Source organism: Pan paniscus, chromosome 3, assembly GCF_029289425.2.
Source record: "Pan paniscus chromosome 3, NHGRI_mPanPan1-v2.0_pri, whole genome shotgun sequence".
Taxonomy (NCBI): domain Eukaryota; kingdom Metazoa; phylum Chordata; class Mammalia; order Primates; family Hominidae; genus Pan; species Pan paniscus.
In genome coordinates this window covers 87,970,590-87,994,254 of record NC_073252.2, presented here as the reverse complement: position 1 = coordinate 87,994,254, position 23,665 = coordinate 87,970,590, and the positions used below count along the sequence as shown (strand labels likewise).

Sequence of the window (23,665 nt, the reverse complement as noted above, 5' to 3'; positions counted from 1 at the left end):
TAATATAAAGATAATATAAAGGAGTACGAATTATGTGCCAAGTGGTATTCTAAAAGCTGTATATCTGTTAATTAATTTAGTCACCATACCGAATTATTTTAGAAAATAATTTCATATCACATTTTCTTTCTCTGTATGCTCTCATTTTAAAGCATTCAGTTTTTTCCTATGTATGAGCTGTTTTACTAGAAGTTAATGACACATTTATAGTTGGAAAACCCAGAGTGCAAAACCATTTTCCTCAGTTATTTTCTTTCAGTAATTCAAATTTTCAGACCATTGCCCAAAATTAAGACTGTTGAAGCAGAAAAAAAATTATACAATTTTATTGAAAGCCAAATTTGAGGATCAATCAAGAAAGACACACCAACAAAGGTGGGTGTGTTCCAAAGTTTGTTCCAAGTTGGAATGCTTTTGTAAGAAAGTTTAGAAGAAGGGAGGGTGACTCCTCATATTGGAGTTGTCCTTTTTCATTGGAGGGTAAAATCCAGAGGTTACAATCATTGGCTACAGATAACATCTTACAGGCTCAAATGTTTTATGCACAAGACAATAAGTAAAACTTCATGATTCAGAAAGAAATCAGCAAAACTTTATGATTTAGAAACAAATTAGTGTCCTTTTCAATGCCAGTAGGTTACATATTAATCGGTATGTCAACAATTTGAGGAACTCACGATCAGATTTGAACATCTCACGATAAGATTCTTTACTCAAAGACAGGATATAAGACATGAATCATAAGATCTTTTCCAGGCAGTTAAAACATATTTTATTCTTTAAGTATAGGGGTGCATGACTTAACCCTTATCTGGCATGGGCCTAGGTGCTGTTTAAAATTTGGTATTTTATTGCCATGAAGAGACTGTTCAGCCAGTTTTATGATCTCTATTTTAACATTAATGCTGGTCAGTTGTTGTGTATAATCCCCAAAAGGGCAGGGGTATAATGAAACCTGTCCAACCTCCCATCTCATCATAGCCAGGAATTCAGTTTTTAAGGTTTCTTTGGGGTCTCCTTGGCCAAGAGGGGATCAGTTCCGGCAATGGGGTGCTTAGGAATTTGTTTTTAGTTTACAAGATGTCTATGTGTTTATATATTTGTAAATGTGCATGTATATGATAAAAGAGTAAGCTTTGTTAATATTCTATCACTTCTAATCTTGCTTTTCTTTTGTTTTGCCAAATCATGAATCTAACAATACAACTGAGTCAGTCTCAACCTAGTTCTATTCCCACCTTACTTACCCAAATTGCATTTGTTGCCAGTGGTCGATGAGGTTGTTTTAATATACTTATTCTTTCATCACTACTCTTTTTCTCAGAATTTCTCTTCATAGTATATCTAACCACTTCATGAAGTAGCTAATTAGATCATTTCTAACCTTCTGCTTCAGTGACACATAACTAAGTCAAGTATGCAGGAATTATGTGGATTAAGTTGGAAACCTGTGGTTTCCCTAGACCATAGCCAAGGTACCTGATCATGTAAGAAAAACAGCTTCAGAAGGGCGACAGAGATAGATAGAAAGAAATGAGTGGGAAATTAATTTTAGTATCTGAAAGTTCTTGTTTTACATTGGTTTACTCAAGACATTCTTAATAAAGTATTTCCTGTTGCCTTGTCTTGATATTTATTTCAAGAAAGATTCTTTGAGCATCTCAAAATCTTTGTTTCAAGTGAAATATTTTTGAGATTAGGAAAAAACATTTTTAGATAATAAATTGAAACATACAGCTCTGAGCAATAGTGTCCTGACATCCAAAAAGTTCCTATCATATTTTTTTACACTTTGACATGGTTTCAAATGTTTGTTGCCATCATCTTTAAGTGAAGAATTCCAGAATTACCAGTAGCAACTACTTCAGGAGTATGAATTACATGCCAAGTGGTATTCTAAATGCTGTATGTCTGTTAATTAATTTAATCACCATACCAAATCTATGAGGTAGATACAGGCAAAACTCATTTTATTGCATTTCATTTTATTGAGGCTTTGCAAGTATTGTATTTTCTTTTACAAATTGAAGGTTTGTGGTAATGCTACATTGAGCAAGTCTCTGGGCGCCATTTTTTTCCCAATAGCATATGGTATTGGAATAACACAGGCTATTGGAAAAAATGACAACCATAGACCAAAATGTCACAAAGAGACTTTGTGTTTCTTACAAGAACTCAAACTTTTTCATTATTATATGTTATGATAATCTGTGATCAGTGATTTTTGATGTTACTATTGTACTTGTTTTGGGTTGCCATTAACCATGCCCATATAAGATGGTAAATAATCAATAAATGTGTGTGTTCTGACTCTTTCACTCACTGGCCATTCCACATCTCTTTCTCTCTTCTTGGTTCTTCCTATTTCCTAAGACACAACAATGTTGAAATTAGTCCAGTTAATAACCCTGCAATGGCCTCTAACTGTTCAAGTGAAAGGAAGAATTGCATGTCTCTCACATTAAATCAAAAACTAGAAATGATTAAGTTCACTGAGGAAGACATGTCAAAAGCTGAGATGGGTAAAAAGTTAGGTCTTTTGTGCCAAACAGTTAGCCAAGTTTTGAATGCAAAGAAAAAATCTAGAAAGAAAGTTAAAGTGCTACTTCTGGGAACACATGAATGATAAGAAAATGAAGCAGCCTCATTGCAGATATGGAGAAAGTTTTAGTGGTCTGGTGAAAAGATCAATACAGCCACTATGCTCACTTAAGTCAAAGCTTAATCCAGAGCAAGGCCCTAACTCTTTTCCATTTCATGAAGGCTGAGAAAGGTGACGAAGCTGCAGAAGAAAAGTCTGAAGCTAGCAGAGGTTGGTTCATAAGACTTAGGTAAATGCCATCTTCATAAGACAAAAGTGCAAAGTGAAGCAGCAAGTGCTGATGTAGATGCTGCAGCAAGTTATCCAGAAGATCTAGCTAAGATCATTGAATGAAGGAGGCTACAGTAAATGATTTTCAAGGTAGATGAAACAGCCTTCTTCTTTTGGAAGAAGATGCCGTGTAGGACTTTCATAGCTAAAGAGAAGTCAATGCCTGGCTTCAAAGCTTCCAACGACGGGCTGACTCTCTTCTGAGGGGCTAATGCTACTGGTGACTCTCAGTTGAAGCCAATGCTCATTTGCCATGCAAAAAATCTAAGGCCCTTAATGAATATGCTAAATCTACTCTATCTGTGCTCTAGAAATGGAACAACAAAGCCTTGATAATAATGCGTATGTTTATAGCATGGTTTATTGACTATTTTAAGCTCCTGTTGAGATGTACTGCTCAGAAAAAAAAAAGATCTCTTTCAAAATATTACTGTTCATTGACAACGTGTCTGGTCACCCAAGAGCTCTGAGGGAGAAGTATAAGGAGATTAATGCTGTTTTTATACCTGCTAACATGACATTCATTCTGCAGCCCATAGATCAAGGTGTAATCTTGGCTTTCAAGTCTTATTATTTAAGGAATACATTTTGTAAGCCTACATCTGCCATACACAGTGATTCTCCTCATGGATCTGGGCAAAGTAAATTGAAAATCTTCTGGAAAAGCTCCACTATTCTAGATGCCATTAAAAACATTTGTGATTCATGGTAGGATGTTAAAATATCAACATCAATAGGAATTTGGAAGAAGTTGATTCTAACCCTCGTAAATCACTTTGAAGGGTTCAACACTTCAAAGACTTCAGGGGAGGAAGTAACTGCAGAGCAAGAAAACTAGAATTACAAATACAGCCTGAAGATGTGACTGAATTGCTGCAATCTCATGATCAAACTTGAATGGACAAAGAATTACTTCTTACAGATGAGCAAAGAAAGTGGTTTCTTGAGACAGAATCCACTAGTGAAGATGTTCTCAAAATTGTTGACATGACAACAAAAGATTTGGAATATTATATAAACTGAGTTGATAAAGCAGTGGCAGGGTATGAGAAGACTAACTCCAATTTTGAAAGAAGTTCCCTTGTTGGCAAAGTGCTATCAAGCAGCATCACATACCACAGAGAAATCTTTTGTAAAAGGAAGAGTTGATAGACGCAGCAAACTTCATTGTCTTCTTTTTTAAGGAATTGCCACAGCCACACCAACTTTTAGCAACCACCATGCTGGTCAGCAGCCATCAACATCCGGGCAAGACTTTTCACCAGCAAAAGGATCATGACTTGCTGAAGGTTCAGATGATTGTCAGCATTTTTTAGCAATAAACTATTTCTAAATTAAGATATGTATTTTTTACATACCTTAACAACTTAATGCTGTATTTCTTTACATACCTTAATAACACAATGCCTTTGCACACATAATAGGCTACAGTACAATGTAAACATAACTTTAGTATGCACTGGGAAACCAAAAACTTTGCATGACTTGCTTTATTGTAATATTTACTTTTTGCAACAGTTTAGAAACAAATCTGCAGTATCTCTGAGATATGCCTATATAATTTTTATTATTTCTCATTTTATAGAAGATGAAATTGTCACTCAGATTAAATAACTAACCATAGGGCACACAGCAGGTAAGTGGAAAAGCCAGATTTTGAGGTAAGCAGTCTTGTTTGTAGCCACTATGCATTCCACCTCCTTAAAAAAATCCTTTTAGTTCAATTATTCTGTGCCACTTTTAATCTAATGTCCTTTCCAGTGTGCTAGAGTGAGGAAAGAATATTTTTAATTGAATATTTGAAAATTCTTAATTTAAGGAGATCAATCAAAATATTTTAGTGAAGCATTTTATTACTACTGAGCCAAATAATTTTTAGCAATATAAAATAGATTCCTTAATTTTCATTTAATTTTGGTGCATTAGAACAGCTTGTGATATTCAATAGCTCTAACTCTTACATGGTCTGTGTGATTTGTCATATTGACATTTATGGTTAATATAATAGCTAAAGAATCTATGAATACTATATTAAAACTGATCTAGGAGGACAATAAGCAGACTAAAAATGGATTAAACATTTTATTTATGGGAGAAGTCCTTTTTCATTTTGGTAATGATTATTTTTGCAAAATCTTTTGTAGTAAATATTTTTTTACACTGCTGCAAGGTTTGTGTCACTATGACACAAAGAAAAGTGAAAAATTAATATAGCTTCCTGAAGTTCAACAAATAATTTCCTGTTGCATTTTCTTGTTCATATGTCCTTATTTCCTATACCAGCCTTTTGCTGAAACACTGATATATTACCTTAGGCTAAGGATATATTTCATTTCAGAAGTAAGCGATTGAATGTGTAAGGCTATCTTTTTATCTATTTTTTTCCTTTTAGTTTTTTAATCTGTCAGATGATGCCTGTGCGAGCTTATGCTGGTGACATGGTATCTCTTGATTTATTCATTTCCAAAAGTTGTCTTACTCTGCCAGTTCTGTTCATCTTTGCTAAAACTTGAATCCAAAACTAAGCAGTTATTTAGAGCTTTCTAATTGTCTCCTCTTTCCTGTGCATTCTTCTTTATCCTTCACAGTCTTTTTTCTAGCATAATCATAGTGCTAGACAATCATTTTGTGGGTATTTGCTAAGTACTAGTCATTGTGCTTAATGTTTTGCCTGCATTGTCACATTTAATCTACATAAGAATCTTAATAAGTAGGAATCATTTTATGTCCATGTTACAGGTGAAGAAAATGGGGCACAAACAAGTTGAGGTCAAGAGGTTGATGACTGTAGTTTAAACTCAATCAATCTGTGTCCATGATTCCCCACCCTTACTAACCAGCCTCTTGCATCAGATAGGTATGACCTTTGGGTTTGACCAACTGACAACTGATTTTAGGCCTTGTTTATAAGGGAAAGCCTGATTATCTTTGTACCTAAATCTGTGATTATTGTCAGTAAAAAAAATTTGATTTAAGGTAAATAAATAGTGGAATCAGAACTTTTAAAGACATGCAAACAATCAAACTATGGTTTACAGATGATTCTTACAGACTTGTCTTTGGAGTTGATTTAGTACTATAGACTTCATTTAATTGTTACAGACAATGATCACAGGGAACTGGATTTATATGAGAGATTATTTTTATAAAAATTAAATTTTACCCTTACCATTTCCACACACCTTTATGTATAAATTATGTGATTCTTCATAGCATATTTCTGTTTGAAGTGATTTTAGCTAACATATTTGTGCGCACCTAAAACATATGTCCTTATGAATACTTCACTCATATTAAGTCAAGCATTCACTAAAAACATATTAAATAAATTATCTACTATATGTTGACCATTGAGATGGACCTCATAGATATTATGAACAAGAGAAACCAATGTTAGGTCCCTGTGAAATAGCTCTAATAAATGTAACTAGTGAGTATTGCAGGTTTCTGATTATGGGAGTGAATTTTTTTTTTCTGTAGTAGCTATGCCTGAATGTAAATACTAAATGCCAGTGTTTCTTTGTAATGAAAAGCAATATATATGGGTTCAAAAATCTTTTCTTTTTAAAATTTCGGTCATTTGGAAAATAGGTTTGATTATTTAGAGAGGTCTATAAATTACCCTTTATTCAAAATGTCTATAATTTTAATCATGTTATTTTAATTGCAATAGGTTGTAAATTTGCAATAAAATAACAAGAAGGGAGGCTGTAACAGATGTTCTGCCAGCACATGTGATTTCATCTGAGACAATCTAGCATTCATCATGCTTAATCTTCATCAATTGAAATGTACTACTGCTTTTCAATAATGTCAGCTCTGTACACTCAAAAGGCTTCTGATATTTAGAAAAACAAATTTGACTCAAACAGTTTTTTGTGTGTAGTTAAATGATGTATCTCTTTATCCTGATTGTAATTTTATTTAGTTGTGTATTATTTCATATTACATGATTTAAAAAGGTAGCTATCTCTTTCTATAGATGCAGTCTTTTTATTTTTTGGATCATCCCATGTTTCTTTGCACATGATGAAAAATATTTTACCCAAATAGGCAAAATATCATCTATGCTTAAACTGGATGCAATTTGTAAATAATGGTGTTAATTTTTTTCTTTGGAGTATACTACACAGATGGCAGCGTAATTAATTTAGATCGCTGTAAAATCCTATGGAACAGCACATTAGCAGTAATACTCTCATAAAGGAAATACAATTTAGGCCTGCTTCAGTACTATATTCAATGGAAATTAATTTCATTAATAATACAGTGCTTCCTAGAGTGTGTTTTGTATTATTTTAGGATCTTAGAACATATGAGGTAAAAATAAAATAAAATGAGAAAACAAAACAACATTCTTTAAATGATGGTTTATGAAAATGTATGTCAGAAAGAGAGTAAAAAGGAGAAAAAAGAATAAGGAGGAGAGCAAAAGAGAGACTGAAAGTGAAAGAAGAGAAATACAGTAATAAGTATGGAAAAAACTGATGGAAAGAATAGGAAGAAAAGGAGGAAGAGGAAAAGATGGAGGAGAAGGAGGAGAGGAAAAGGAGAAGGAAGAGGAAGAGGAGGAGGGAAGAGGGAAGAGATGGGGAAAGAAGAAGAATGGAGAAGCAAAAGGAGAACCAGGATCCTGTGAGTAAAAAGACCAAAGCTTTTCCTTTCACTTGCAAAGCCAGACATTCACCTGCTGACATTCAGAGGATCATGTAGAGAATCAAGCTGTTGGGTAATGGGAAGGTGATCTCCTGCCTTAGGGCTTGCTTTCATGGAAAAGAAGTGGACGTGGGGAAAAATGAATGAACGTTCCTGCCAATGAGATGTGGGGAGAGACCATTAGGTCTTGGCTAGTTCTCAGGTACTGCAAATGCCATTTGTCTAGGCCTGGAACTGTCCTTGTTGCTGGGTAAATGATAGCAGTTTGAGAGGCTCCCAAGGAAATGTGGGGGTTGCCCAGAAACATAAGGCTGGTGAATCTAGAGGTCAAAGTAAGATTTCAAGTTGGCAAAAAAGGAACAAAATTGCACTTTTTTTTTGCCTTTTCTATCCAAGGGGTTGAAGAACAAAACAGAGCAACTTCTAGAATATCTTTTCATTCATTCTAAAAAATTATCATGATAGCCTTGCCTGGATGACATTATAAAACATTTTAGCAAGAAAAAATCAAAAGAATGTGCCTTTGATATCTTTTCTGACATTATGAAGAACCTCCTCTCCCAAACTCCACTCCCACTGTTGTTTATGAGATTCTCACCTTTTCCAAAATAAATGCAGAATGAAATCAAGAAAGTTTTATTTTAAGTGGAAATTTGTTTTATCTTTAAGAGCTTTTTGGGAGAGACAGTAGTACCTATTATTACAGATTATTTTCTGATCAATATTTATCAGAACATATTTTGTACTAAGGGCCAACTGAATTCAATGAAGACTCATTTTAAAGCCATTACTCTAAGAAATATTTTAAAATTCATATGCCATTTCCCCCACTTTTAGAGCTCAGTAAACAGAAAAGTTTATATGCATTTGCTAATTTCCTAGTTTAATTCAGTAGCAATGCCAGTGTTGAAATTTAGCAATTCCATTATGAGAGCTTAAGTTCCATTTATTAAAACTGTACCCAATTTACCCATTTATGCCTTTTGTTTTAATGGGAAGAGCTGCCTTATACGACTTCAGGGAGTATGCTGAACAAATGCACTAATGGTCACATTAAACCAGGAAATAATCTTAGGATACTGTCAGGCCTCTGAGCCCAAGCTAAGCCATCATATCCCCTGTGACCTGCAGGTACACATCCAGATGGTTGGTTCCTGCCTTAACTGATGACATTCCACCACAAAAGAAGTGAAAATGGCCTGTTCCTGCCTTAACTGGTGACATTGTCTTGTGAAATTCCTTCTCCTGGCTCATCCTGGCTCAAAAGCTCCCCCACTGAGTACCTTGTGACCCCCACTCCTGCCTGCCAGAGAACCCCCCTTTTTCCTTTACCTACCCAAATCCTATAAAACGGCCCCACCCCATCTCCCTTCGCTGACTCTCTTTTCGGACTCAGCCCACCTGTACCCAGATGAAATAAACAGCCATGTTGCTCACACAAAGCCTGTTTGGTGGTCTCTTCACACGGACGCGTATGAAATTTGGTGCCATGACTCGGATCAGGGGACCTCCCTTGGGAGATCAATCCCCTGTCCTTCTGCTCTTTGCTCCTTGAGAAAGATCCACCTACGACCTCAGGTCCTCAGACTGACCAGCCCAAGAAACATCTCACCAATTTCAAATCCGGTAAGCCGCCTCTTTTTACTCTCTTCTCCAACCTCCCTCACTATCACTCAACCTCTTTCTCCTTTCAATCTTGGCACCACACTTTAATCTCTCCCTTCTTTTAATTTCAATTCCTTTCATTTTCTGCTAGAGACAAAGGAGACACGTTTTATCCGTGGACCCAAACCTCCGGCGCCAGTCACGGACTGGGAAGGCAGCCTTCCCTTGGTGTTTAATCCTTGCAGGGACACCTCTCTGATTATTCACCCAGGTTTCAGAGGTGTCAGACCACGCAGGGACACCTGCCTTGGTCCTTCACCCTTAGCGGCAAGTTCTATTTTTCTGGGGAAGGGGCCAGTACCCCAACCCCTTCTCTCCGTGTCTCTACTCCTTCTCCGCCTTTCTGGGGGGCAAGAAACCCCCAACCTCTTCTCCTTCACCCTGAGTGGCAAGTCCCGCTTTTCTAGAGGAGGGGCAAGTACCCCAACCTCATATCCCTGTGCCCATCCCTTATTTCCGTGCCCTGACCTCTTAAATCTCTGCACCCCGATCCCTTATTTCCACACCCCAACCTCGTATCTCTGTGCCCCGACCCCTTCTCTGCTTTTCTGGAGGGCAAGAACCCCCCATCCGCTCTCCGTGTCTCTACTCTTTTCTCTGGGCTTGCCTCCTTCACTATGGGCAAGTTTCCACCTTCCATTCCTCCTTCTTCTCCCTTAGCCTGTGTCCTTAAGAACTTAAAACCTCTTCAACTCTCATCTGACCTAAAATCTAAGCATCTTATTTTCTTCTGCAATGACGCTTGACCCCAATACAAACTCAACAGTAGTTCCAAATAGCCGGAAAACGGCACTTTCAATTTCTCCATCCCACAAGATCTAAATAATTCTTGTCGTAAAATGGGCAAATGGTCTGAGGTGCCTGACATCCAGGCATTCTTTTACACATCGGTCCCTTCCTAGTCTCTGTGCCCAGTGCAACTCACCCCAAATCTTCCTTCTTTCCCTCCTGCCTGTCCCCTCAGTCCCAACCCCAAGCATAGCTGAGTCTTTCTAATATTCCTTTTCTACAGACCCATCTGACCTCTCCCCTCCTCCCCAGGCTGCTCCTCGCCAGGGCGAGCTAGGTCCCAATTCTTCCTCAGCCTCTGCTCCTCCACCCTATAATCTTTTTATCACCTCCCCTCCTCACACCTGGTCCGGCTTACAGTTTCCTTCCGTGACTAGCCCTCCCCCACCTGCCCAGCAATTTACTCTTAAAAAGATTGCTGGAGCTAAAGGTGTAGTCAAGGTTAATGCTCCTTTTTCTTTATCCCAAATCAGATAGCATTTAGGCTCTTTTTCATCAAATATAAAAATCCAGCCCAGTTCATGACTTATTTGGCAGCAACCCTGAGACACTTTACAGCCCTAGACCCTAAAAACTCAAAAGGCCGTCTTATTCTCAATATACATTTTATTACCCAATCTGCTCCCGACATTAAATAAAACTCCAAAAATTAAATTCCGGCCCTCAAACCCCACAACAGGATTTAATTAACCTCACCTTCAAGGTGTACAATAATAGAAAAAAGTTGCAATTCCTTGCCTCCACTGTGAGACAAACCCCAGCCACATCTCCAGCACACAAGAACTTCCAAACGCCTGAACTGCAGCGGCCAGGCGTTCCTCCAGAACCTCCTCCCACAGGAGCTTGCTACAAGTTCCAGAAATCTGGCCACCAGGCCAAGGAATGCCCGCAGCCTGGAATTCCTCCTAAGCCGCGTCCCATCTGTGTGGGACCCCACTGGAAATCGGACTGTCCAACTCACCTGGCAGCCACTCCCAGAGCCCTGGAACTCTGGCCCAAGGCTCTCTGACTCCTTCCCAGATCTTCTTGGCTTAGCAGCTGAAGACTGACGCTGCCCGATCACCTCAGAAGCCCCCTAGACCATCACGGACGCCGAGCTTCGGGTAACTCTCACAGTGGAAGGTAATTCCGTCCCCTTCTTAATCAATACGCAGGCTACCCACTCCACATTCCCTTATTTTCAAGGGCCTGTTTCCCTTGCCTCCATAACTGTTGCGGGTATTGACAGCCAGGCTTCTAAACCTCTTAAAACTCCCCAACTCTGGTGCGAACTTAGGCAATACTCTTTTAAGCGCTCCTTTTAGTTATTCCCACCTGCCCAGTTCCCTTATTAGGCCGAGACACTTTAACTAAATTATCTGCTTCCCTGACTATTCCTGGATTACAGCTACATCTCATTGCTGCCTTTCTTCCCAATCCAAAGCCTCCTTTGCATCCTCCTCTTGTATTCCCCCACCTTAACCCACAAGTATAAGATACCTCTATTCCCTCCTTGGTGACTGATCATGCACCCCTTACCATCTCATTAAAACCTAATCACCCTTACCCCGATCAATGCCAATATCCTATCCCACAGCATGCTTTGAAAGGATTAAAGCCTGTTATCACTCGCCTGCTACGGCATGGCCTTTCAAAGCCTATAAACTCTCCTTACAATTTCCCCATTTTACCTGTCCTAAAACCAGACGAGCCTTACAAGTTAGGTCAGGATCTGTGCCTTATCAACCAAATTGTTTTGCCTATCCACCCCATGGTGCCAAACCCATATACTCTCCTATCCTCAATACCTGCCTCTACTATCCATTATTCTGTTCTGGATCTCAAATGTGCTTTCTTTACTATTCCTTTGCACCCGTCATCCCAGCCTCTCTTCGCTTTCACTTGGACTGACCCTGACACGCATTAGGCTCAGCAAATTACCTGGGCTGTACTGCCGCAAGGCTTCACAGACAGCCCCCATTACTTCAGTCAAGCCCAAATTTCATCTTCATCTGTTACCTATCTCGGCATAATTCTCATAAAAACACACGTGCTTTCCCTGCTGATCGTGTCCGATTAATCTCCCAAACCTCAATCCCTTACAAAACAACAACTCCTTTCCTTCCTAGGCATGGACAACAACTCCTTTCCTTCCTAGGCATGGTTAGTGCAGTCAGAATTCTTACACAAGAGCCAGGACAGGACCGCACCCTGTAGCCTTTCTGTCCAAACAACTTGACCTTACTGTTTTAGCCTAGCCATCATGTCTCCGTGCAGCGGCTGCTGCCGCCCTAATACTTTTAGAGGCCCTCAAAATCACAAACTAGCTCAACTTAGTCTCTTACATTTCTCATAACTTCCAAAATCTATTTTCTTCCTCATACCTGACGCATACACTTTCTGCTCTCCGGCTCCTTCAGCTGTACTCACTCTTTGTTAAGTCCCACAATTACCATTGTTCCTGGCCCGGACTTCAATCTGGCCTCCCACATTATTCCTGATACCACACCTGACCCCCATGACTGTATCTTTCTGATCCACCTGACATTCACCCCATTTCCCCATATTTCCTTCTTTCCTGTTCCTTACCCTGATCATGCTTGATTTATTGATGGCAGTTCCACCAGGCCTAATCGCCACACACCAGCAAAGGCAGGCTATGTTATATAGTACAAGCCACTAACCCGCCTCTTAGAACCTCTCATTTCCTTTCCATCATGGAAATCTATCCTCAAGGAGATCGCTCCTCAGCGTTTCATCTGCTATTCTACTACCCCTCAGGGATTGTTCAGGCCTCTTCCCTTTCCCTACACATCAAGCTCAAGGATTTGCCCCCACCCAGGACTGGCAAATTAGCTTTACTCAACATGCCCCCAAGTCAGATAACTAAAATACCTCTTAGTCTAGGTAGACACTTTCACTGGATAGGTACAGGCCTTTCCTATAGGGTCTGAGAAGGCTGCCGCAGTCATTTCTTCCCTTCTGTCGACATAATTCCTCAGTTTAGCCTTCCCACCTCTATACAGTCTGATAAAAGACCAGGCTTTATTAGTCAAATCAGCCAAGCAGTTTTTCAGGCTCTTAGTATTCAGTGAAACCTTTATATCCCTTAAGGTCCTCCATCTTCAGGAAGAGTAGAATGGACTAAAGGTCTTTTAAAAACATACCTCACCAAGCTCAGCCACCAACTTAAAAAGGACTGGACAATACTTTTACGACTTTCCCTTCTCAGAAGTCAGACCTGTCCTCAGAATGCTGCAAGGTACAGCCCATTTGAGCTCCTGTATAGACGCTCCTTTTTATTAGGCCCCAGTCTCATTCCAGACACCAGACCAACTTAGACTGTGCCCCCAAAAACTTGTCATCCCTACTATCTTCTGTCTAGTCATACTCCTATTCACCGTTCTCAACTACTCATACATGCCCTGCTCTTGTTTACACTGCCGGTTTACACTGTTTCTCCAAGCCATCACAGCCAATATCTTCTGGTGCTATCCCCAAACTGCCACTCTTAACTCTTGACGTAAATAAATAATCTTTGCTGGCAGGACTATGCTGAATCTCATTAGGCACTCTCTAATCAGATGTCCTGGGTCCTCCCAATTCTTAGACCTTTTATACCTGTTTTTCTCCTTCTCTTATTCCATTTAGTTTTTCAATTCATACAAAACTGTATCCATGCCATCACCAATAATTCTAAATTACAAATGTTCCTTCTAACAACCCCACAAATATCACTCCTTACCACAAAATCTTCCTTCAGCTTAATCTCTCCCACTCTAGGTTCCCACACTGCCCCTAATCCTGCTGGAAGCAGCCCTGAGAAAGATCACCCATTATCTCTCCATACCATCCCCAAAAATTTTCGCTGTCCCAACGCTTTACCACTATTTCATTTTATTTTTCTTATTAATATAAGAAGACAGGAATGTCAGGCCTCTGAGCCCAAGCTAAGCCATCATATCCCCTGTGACCTGCACATATACATCCAGATGGTTGGTTCCTGCCTTAACTGATGACATTCCACCACAAAAGAAGTGAAAATGGCCTGTTCCTGCCTTAACTGGTGACATTGTCTTGTGAAATTCCTTCTCCTGGCTCATCCTGGCTCAAAAGCTCCCCCACTGAGTACCTTGTGACCCCCACTCCTGCCTGCCAGAGAACAACCCCCCTTTTTCCTTTACCTACCCAAATCCTATAAAACGGCCCCACCCCTATCTCCCTTCGCTGACTCTCTTTTTGGACTCAGCCCCCCTGCACCCAGTGAAATAAACAGCCATGATGCTCACACAAAGCCTGTTTGGTGGTCTCTTCACACGGACGCGCATGAAAGATACCACTAAAAGAAAATTTATGGATATGGTAAGTTTTTTTTCTCTTGTTAGGCAAGTTACTAGTTTCAAGAGTTAAGAGGGAAATAAATGAGAACATATACTCACGAATAATTTTTTAAATGGAGGCATAATCCTAGTCCTTTTTCTTCCCAGTTTGTGACACTAGTATTGAAACCGCCTTCGCGAAATTATGACTCAAACAGTGAAACAGATCCAATTTAACTGACTCCATCTTTCTTCTAACCTCCAAGCTGTCCTTGTTCATTCCTGACCGTAGGCTGAACTAACTTTGGGAGAAACTTAGTTTGTAGTTTATAGTTTAAACAAAGACAGTCTTTCCCAAAGCAGACTTCCTTCTTGCATGGGGACTAGACTAACATTAGCCACGGGATTAGAAATTATGGTTTAGGAGTCATGTAGCTCCTAAGATCAGTGCTTGAGATATTTTGCAGACCCTGCACTTGTTGGATCAGCTAGCCCCACCCAGATCAATAAACTGGCTTGTCTGATCTTGTGGCCCCCACCCAGGAACCGACTCAGCACAAGAAGACAGCTTCCACTCCCTGTGATTTCAGCCCTGACCAATCAGCATTCCTGACTCACTGGCTCCCCACCAACCTACCAAGTTATTGTTAAGAGCTCTGCTCCTGGCCAGGCGCAGTGGCTCACACCTGTAATCCCAGCACTTTGGGAGGCCGAGGCGAGTAGATCACAAGGTCAAGAGATCGAGACCATCCTTCCTGGCCAACATGGTGAAACCCTGTCTCTACTAAAAATACAAAAATTAGCTGGGTGTGGTAGCAGCGCCTGTAGTTCCAGCTACTCAGGAGGCTGAGGCAGGAGAATTGCTTGAACCCGGGAGGCGGAGGTTGCAGTGAGCCGAGATTGTGCCACTGCATTCCAGCCTGGCAACAGAGCGAGATTCTGTCTCAAAACAAAAACAAAACAAAAACTCTGCTCCCTGAATGCTCAGGGAGACTGATTTGAGTAATAATAAAACTTTGGTCTCCTGCACAGCTGGCTCTGTGTGAATTACTCTTTCTCTATTGCAATTCCCCTGTCTTGATGAATCGGCTCTGTCTAGGCAGTGGGCAAGGTGAACCCCTTGGGCAGCTACAGTATTAAGTTACTCACAGAATGACAATTTTTTTTTCTTCAATTTTATTTTAAGTTCAGGGATATATGTGCAGGTTTGTTACATAGGTAAACGTGTGCTATGGTGGTTTGCTGCACAGATCATCCCATCACCTAGGTATTAAGCCCAGCACCCATTAGCTGTTTTTCCTGATGCTCTCCTGCCCACTTCCCCCACCTCTAATGACAGGCTGCAGTGTTTGTTATTCCCGTCTATGTGTCCATTGTTCTCACTGTTCAACTCCCACTTGTAAGTAAGAACATGCAGGGTTTGGTTTGCTGTTTCCTTGTCAGTTTGTTGAGGATGATGGCCTCCAGCTCCATCCATGTCCCTCCAAAGGACATGATCTTGTTCCTTTTTATGGCTGCATAGTATTCCATGGTGTTTATGTACCACATTTTCTTTATCCAGTCTATCATTGATGGCCATTTGAGTTGATTCCATGTCATTGCTACTGTGAATAATAGTGCTGCAATGAGCATACATTTGCATGTATCTTTATAATAGAATGATTTATATTCATTTGGGCATATATCCAGTAATGGGATTGCTGGGCCAAATGGTATTTCTGCCTCTAGGTCTTTGAGGAGTCACCACACTGTCTTCCACAATACCTGAACTAATTTACATGCCCACCAACAGTGTAAAAGTGTTCCATTTTCTCTGCAACCTCGCCAGCATCTGTTGCAGAATGGCAATTTCACAAAGTCCAAAGGATGGACTTAAAATGTGTTCAAAAGTATGTCTCAAAATGTGTTGAAGATGAATTTGCAAGTTTTCAAAATGGCAACTGGAGTGAGTAGAGACAGTAATGGTTTCCTATTATAGATTTCCTCTGCTAGTTTTTCACATCATCTAGGTTAGAGGGAGGTTGAAGAAATGGTAACAGGATCTTACATCTCTTTGGCTTTCACTCTGCCACACTATGTCACACTGTGTCTGTCCACCCTCTATCTCTTAACACGGACCAGTTTACCAGTTTGGATATACAGTTGACCCTTGAACAACATAGGTTTGTATTGTGTGGGTCCAATTATACACAGGTTTTCTTTTCAACATTTTTAAAAATTAAAATAGAGACAAGGTTTCACCATGTTGACCAGGCTGATATCAAACTCCTGTGCTCAAGCAATCCGGCCCCCTTGACCTTCTAAATTGCAGGTATTACAGGCGTGAGCAACTGGGCCTGGCCTATACACAGGTTTTCTTAAGCCTCTCTCACCCCCCACCCTGGAGAGAGCAAGACCAACCCTTTCTCTTCCTTTTCCTCCTCAGCTTACTGGACATAAAGATGAGGATGTGATGATCCACTTTCACTTAATGAATAATACATATATTTCCTCTTCCTTACGAATTTCTTAATAACCTTTTCTCTAGCTTACTTTATGGTAAAAATACAGTATATAATACATATAACATATAAAATATGGGCTAATTGACTAGTTGATGTTATCAATAAGGCTTCTGTCAATAGTAGACTATTCGTAGTTAAGTTTTTGGGGAGTTAAAATTTTCATGCAGATTTTTGATGCACAGGGGGTCAATTGTAGTTTTTTCCTCCTTCTCATTCCCGTCCTTTCTCTCATTGTCATCCTCCTTCTCTTCCTCTTTCTCCCACTTTCCTTCCTCTTCCTCCTCCTTATTTCTGTTCTGTTCTTTTGTCCCCTACCTCTAATTCTTGTTCTTTTCTTGCCTTTGTTATTAACTTCTGCCAGGTAGCCACCAGAAGACGAAAAACAATAGAGAAAGAAAACATCCAGGAGGTTTGTTCCTGAAGTTTGTATTGCTTTATATTTTACAATTATAGAAAAAATGATATTATGCCTTTAAAAGTGTAGTGATATAAGGAAGATTAGTCACTCTGGGTAATGTTCACATCAAAAAGAAAATGACAAAAGCAATTCTGCATTATTATTCACTGTTGAATGTGGTCACTCCCCCGAGGCTGGAACCATTTGGCCCTATTGAAAATAGTTTTCTGACAGGGTCATTTGCCAAGTCAATTTCTCCATTGGTGTGGTTAACCTAAAACAATCATGAGATCTATAAATTTAGAAAGGGAGACTTTATTTCTTGTAAAAGGTTACAGCCTTGCGAGGAGCCCATCTGGCAGGCTGGGAAGTGTGCCTCCAGCTGAAGCCATTTGCAGGCACTTTGAGGAAAGGAGGGCTAAGACAAGAATTTAAGTTGAAAAGGTTGGCCAAACATACATATTCAACAGGTTACAGGAGGAGCTATGAATATTCATGAAGGTAGTCTTGACACATGAATATTAAGTAAACATGCATGTAATATATGACCCTTGTTTACCTTGGGGTGCAACTTAACATTTAAATGTGTTACAGTTAGATCCTATACATCAAAAGATGAAGGAGAGATACAGAGGCACTCAGCCATAACCAGTCCATGGTCAGTGGTCTTATCAGGAGACAGTTACTGAAATCAGTCTCCTGCCCAATCAAAGCTGTAGTTATGGCTTGTGGAGCAGGGGCCAGGGGCCAGTTAGTCAGCGTGTGGTAGAGTTGCAAATTGTTTTAATTTTGCTTATCTCAAGGCAGTGCTTGTTTAGTTGCTAGAAAAAACAACAACAACAACAAAAAACCCTGTGGCAGTTAAAATATAGTTTATTCTTTAAGTATAGGGGGTGTATGACTTAACCCTTGCCTGGCATGGCCTTAGTTGCTGTTTATAATTTAATATCTTATTGCCACAAAGAGTCTGTTCTCTGTCAGTCTTGTGATCTTTATTTTAACATCAGTGCTGGTCAACTGTTGTGTCTAGACCCCAAAAGAGAGGAGGTATTGTTAGGGACAGGAGGCAGAGAAATTCTAGGCAGAAAGGGCAGGGTTCCTGCCCAGGGCCCCACCCTCAAGCCTGAAATCTCAGACCAAAGTGAGAACTTTACATCCCCATTTTCCTGCTCGAATGTCACCTTTTCCAAAACCAACACTGGCCTGCACCGACCCCCATCCTGTTCCCATAAAAACTCCAGGCTCCACTGGCAGAGAGCAGAGAAGAGGAGAAGAGAAGAAGTGGTTGAACATCAGAGAGAAACAGTTTGACTTCAGAGGGACGGCTTGACTGCAGGACTTCAGAGAAGAGTCTGGCTGGAGATGGCCGGACTTCAGGGGAAGTTCCCACTCCATCCCCTTTCCAGCTCACCCTTCCTCTGAGAGCCGCTTCCATCAGCAATAAAATCCTCCTCATTCACCACCCTTTAATTCATTTGTGCAATCTGATTTTTCCTGGACACTGAACAAGAGCTTGGGTGCCACACAGGTGTGGATGCTAAAGGCTGTCACACTGACCCTCTGCCCTCACTGGTGGAGAGCAACTGCCTCACGTAAAAAGGCAGAGGCCAACTGAGCTGTTTAACACTTAAGTCGTCCACAGATTGCAAAGCTAAAAGAGTGCACTGTAACACACCCCTCTGGGGCTTTGGGGGTTGTGGGTACTCCTGTGAGATGCTGCTACAAGGCCTGCATGGAGTTTTGCTTCTGCTGGCGCCCAGAAGCACTTGCCCTATCTCTTGCACCCTTTCACCTGTGTGCTCCCACTCCTGTGAGGGGTTGGACTGAGTAAGTGAGGTACCTCTGCTGTGAGGCCCACAAAGTGGTCATGGAAAATGTCCTGTTTCAGTATAACGAGGCATGTCTGGCTTTCCATCCTGTCCTGGCCAGGAACTCAGTTTTTAAGGTTTCTCTGGGATCCCCTTGGCCAAGATGTATCTGTTCAATTGGTGGAGGTACTTAGGATTTTGGTTTGAAGTGTGAAGAAGTCACATCTTGTTGGCAAAACTGCATCAGTGTGTTAGGATATAGCTAGAGCATGTAGTAGCTGTTTGTTAAAACCCAGAATGAGGATATTTTAAGAAAATTAGATGTCTTCATTGTAGGCTTAATTCAATGAAGATGACAACATTAATCAAATGTAGATGTCATATTTTACCTCTTCAGATTATAAAAAGAAAAATTAGGATTAGTTTTGGGATTGATATTTAAAAATTCATATATATCTCAATTAAGATGTGTAAAATGAATTTTACTACAAAATTTTCTAAGTTTTATAACTTTCTCAGATATTTTTTTCATGAATTTAAGACATTTAATTTTTTCTATATTTCCAGCATGTTCTGAGCATTTACTGAATTCAGTGTTTTTTCCACTAGCCACAGTGCCAAGAACTTTATTGATGAGCAATTGGTATGTGGCCTCATGGAATCCTAAAATGCTCTGTGGGCATTTTAATATACTTATTCTTCAAAACAGATTATAGAATCAGTTTTCAGATACTAGTATTGTTCCAATGATACCTACAATGTATTTCTTAAATTTAAAGGTTCTTTTGTGATACCCAAGAATGCCTTTAGCGCATGTGGGTGTGCTGTTGATAATAATGATGGCTTCTTTTTCTCAAACAGATGTTCTCCTTTGAGTGTACACATGGCAAGAAAGAAGCCACAATTATACAGAAATGCAATTTGTTTATTCTTCCCTCCACCTTTGTTTATTCTGCCCTTCATTGCATGGGGTAGATTACATAACTTGCTGTTAACAGAGATCTGTGATAGAGGAAAACTCACTGATGATCTGTCAGTCTGCTGACCATTTAAAGGAAATAGAATTAATATATGAAATAGAATCAAGATTCAAGGGATTTAATGACAAGATTCAGAAAGGGCAGTAAAAGTCACATTAAAAAGACATGCAATCTCTGGAGGGTCTTTGAATTTCATCTACAGAATAACTTCTACACTATTTAGCTTTCTCTTCAGCTGGAATAAAGAAATCTAAATATATTCATTAAAATAGCAAAGCTATGATGGTGAGGTAGGCAAAAAGGTAGAGTAGAGAATTGAAGGAGGGTTTGAGACTGTGGGAGGAATCTTTGTAGGTTATTTTTTGTTAATAGCAAGGTTACTCTATGACAAATCATAAAAATTAATGCATGTGAATATATCTAAGAAATTAGGATAAGGAAAGACCATATTCTTGAGATATATTTGATATATAAATAGCAACTAAATGTCTTTGTATAACTTTAGTACTTTTCTCAACACAAATTATACATCTAGTCACCTTAAATCGCTTTTAGAAAGGGTTTGGAAGCACAAATAAATGTATTTTTCCTACATATATTTTCTGGCAAATTACTATCATCCTTAATCCATAGATTTCATACCAATAAAGAAATATACATGTGGTTCTCTTTATATATATTATGCATAATTACATATTTTGAAGATGATAGTGGCAGCAAACATAAATGAGGGGAAGTAAATTACAAAAATAACAGAAACTATCCATAATCGTCTGTATCCTGGTAAGAGGAATTCAGTGAGTCAATTTCTTTCTTTATCAGTGGCTTGAAGTTAGGAGAGTAAAGTGGTATTTATAAGAACACCCATTCCTTGGGTTGCATCATGTACTATTTTCACTGTTAACTTGAGTAGATATAATTATTAGTATGAATCAAAAAAATAGGAAATCCAAATAAATATTTGAATCCAAATAATATGTTGAAAAAAACACCAACTTTAAGACAATGTTATGTAGCACTTTCACTGTTATCTTCAGTGGGCTTGATATAAATGTTTATTTGAATCTAATAGGAAATCACGTTACAACTAGGATCTACTATAGACTGACATTTTAAAATCTATGCAAAGAATGTTTTAAAACACCATCCTAAATATCACTATATTCAACACTTGGTACTATACACTGCATCTTTGTGCCCCCTCCCTGCCTCAAATGTATATGTTGAAGCTCTAACCCCAAATGTGATGGTATTTGGAGGTGGGGTTTTGGGAGTTAATTAGGTTTAGATGAAGTCATGAGGGTGGGGCCCCATGATGGGCCCCGACCAGGGATTAGTGTCTTTAAAAGAAGGAAGAGACCAGAGCATTCATGTGCTCTCCGCCCTCATGCTCCTCTCTCTCCCTCTTTCACTCTCTCTTCCTCTCTTTCTCTCTCTGCATGTGAAGACACAATGAGAAGGCAGCCTTTTGCCTTCTATAAGCCAGGAAAAGGGACCTCACTAGAGACACCAAATCTGCTGGCACCTTGATCTCGGAATTGTCAGCCCTCAGAACTGTGAGAAATAAATGTTTGTTGTTTAAGCCACCCAGACTATGGAACTTTGTTGTGGCAGCCTAAGCTAACTTAAATAGTTGGAATCTGAAAAGTGTTTTGACTAAAGCCTTGGCTTTGAAAGTTTATGAAGCAATTCTTGAGTAAATATAATAAAAACTCCAAAATTTGGAATTTTCCCAGAGTTTTAGATTGTATAATTAGGATGTCAGCCCAGAGAAATAAATACTACTTTATTGTTGTTTTCTCTGAACACAAATGCAGTATAGCTCATTGAGAATTCTCACTGAGCTGTGGTAAAAGCACTCAAGGGAAGGTTCTTAATAACACTCCCCAGGCTGTTGATGAAACCCTCGGTTTGAAATCACCGGGACAGGAAATAAGCAAACATCCCTGCCTTCCGCACAGGAGAGCAACTCAGCTAAATTGTACACTCTAGGAAGGGCAGGCCTATATTTTTGCTGTAATGTATCCCACAGGTGCCTTGCAATGATCAATGATAGAAAAAATTTTGAATAATGAGAAAAATTTTGCTACATTGAAAATTATCTTTGTTGAAGACATATACTATGTATGGCTCACGAGGTTTCCAATGTGAGTTAATAAATTTATATTTTGAAACAGATGAACAACAACCAAAAAATTATCTCTATGTGCACTAAAAAACAAGCCAAATGAAAATTAGGATGGCTTATTTTAATCATTTCTTAATGATTAACTAATATTAGCTTATTCTTCCAAGTTGAGAATTTAAACCAGTGAAAAGAGTAAGAAAGAGCAATTGTAGACACTTATGGCTTTGTATAGGAAGTCTCTCAATTCCGGGAATGATACAAAAGGAGGTAATAGAAGATTGGTCAATAGTGCAAAGAAAAAAAAAAAAGAGGCCGGTGGTTATTGAAGATAAATTTCTCATTCTTACAGAGCTATCCATGATTCTGGTGGTAGTAAATGCCATCATGACCCCGGATTATGTATTTCAAATGCAACATTTGTCTGTACTGATTTACTTTATATACTTTTTATTATTTGTTATATATAATTTAACATGCCTCCTATATTATGTACCTTCAATTAGGTATATAATTAGCTACTTATTAAGTAATAAATGAATGGATTTGAGATTTTCATCAGTAGTTAGTGACCTGATGTACTTTGGGAGCTGGTGTGGCAGGAAGATATTGTGAGAGAGAAGGGCTCTGAAATTGAATCTACAAAATAATATTCAAGGTACTTGGCTATGTCCATAGAAGAAATAAAGAAACGTTCCAGTGCTATATTTTTTCTACATGAATAAGTTTGAAGATGACCCTTACAAATACAATACTAAATTATCTTTGATTATATTGAGTGGCTTTAAAAATATAGCCAAGCAAGTTCACAGCAACTTAAAAGTTGCTATAATGCCTCTTGGCTATTGGTGGCAATTTGTTATTTAATTGTATATTCTACGAATCCATATAAAAATAAAGACTATTATTAATAATTATATTTCCAAACACCAAAGCATTATTTAATGCTAAATGTTATTATCTAATTAAAAATCAATAAATTATATTGGACAATGCAATGATGAACATTGTCAAATGATTTACTTCCTTCTGTTCTGGTAACAGTAAAGAAAAACAATATAATGAAATCACTGAAATCTATGTTGAAAAGTATATTTGGAAAGCAAAAATTGTATTTTAATCTGTGAGTACTTGAAGAAATAAAATTTTACAAATTTAGATTACAGTAAATTTTTAGGCAGGGACTGAAGATATCATAAGAACTTTTTTAATGTTTTTGAAAATGACATGTTTACACCTAACAGGATAAAAATTGTCATCATTCAGTGATATGTTTGAATTTGTGTCCCCATGAAAATCTCTTATCGAATTATTATCCCCAGTGTTGGAGGAGGGGCCTGGTGGGATGTGACTGGACCATGGGGGTGAATTTCCCCCCAGCTACTCTCCTGATAGTGAGTTCACACGAGATCTGATTGTTTAAATGTATGTGGCACCTCCTACCTCTCCCCCTTCCACCTCCCCCAGCCATGTAAGACGTGCCTGCTTCCCCTTCACCTTCTGCTGTGGTTATAAGTTTCATGAGGCCTCCCGGGCCATGTTTCCTATACAGCCTGTGGAAATGTGAGTTA

The 23,665-nt window shown here is 39.1% G+C and overlaps 1 long non-coding RNA gene across 1 annotated transcript; it reads left to right on the top strand.

The window, feature by feature from the left end:
• The first annotated feature begins 8,932 nt into the window (after positions 1–8,932).
• LOC129397683 (uncharacterized) lies at positions 8,933–15,676 on the top strand. The gene is made up of 3 exons (XR_008625300.2): positions 8,933–9,154; positions 14,211–14,323; positions 14,824–15,676. It is a non-coding gene; the product is annotated as an uncharacterized LOC129397683 (long non-coding RNA).
• The last annotated feature ends 7,989 nt before the right edge of the window (positions 15,677–23,665 follow it).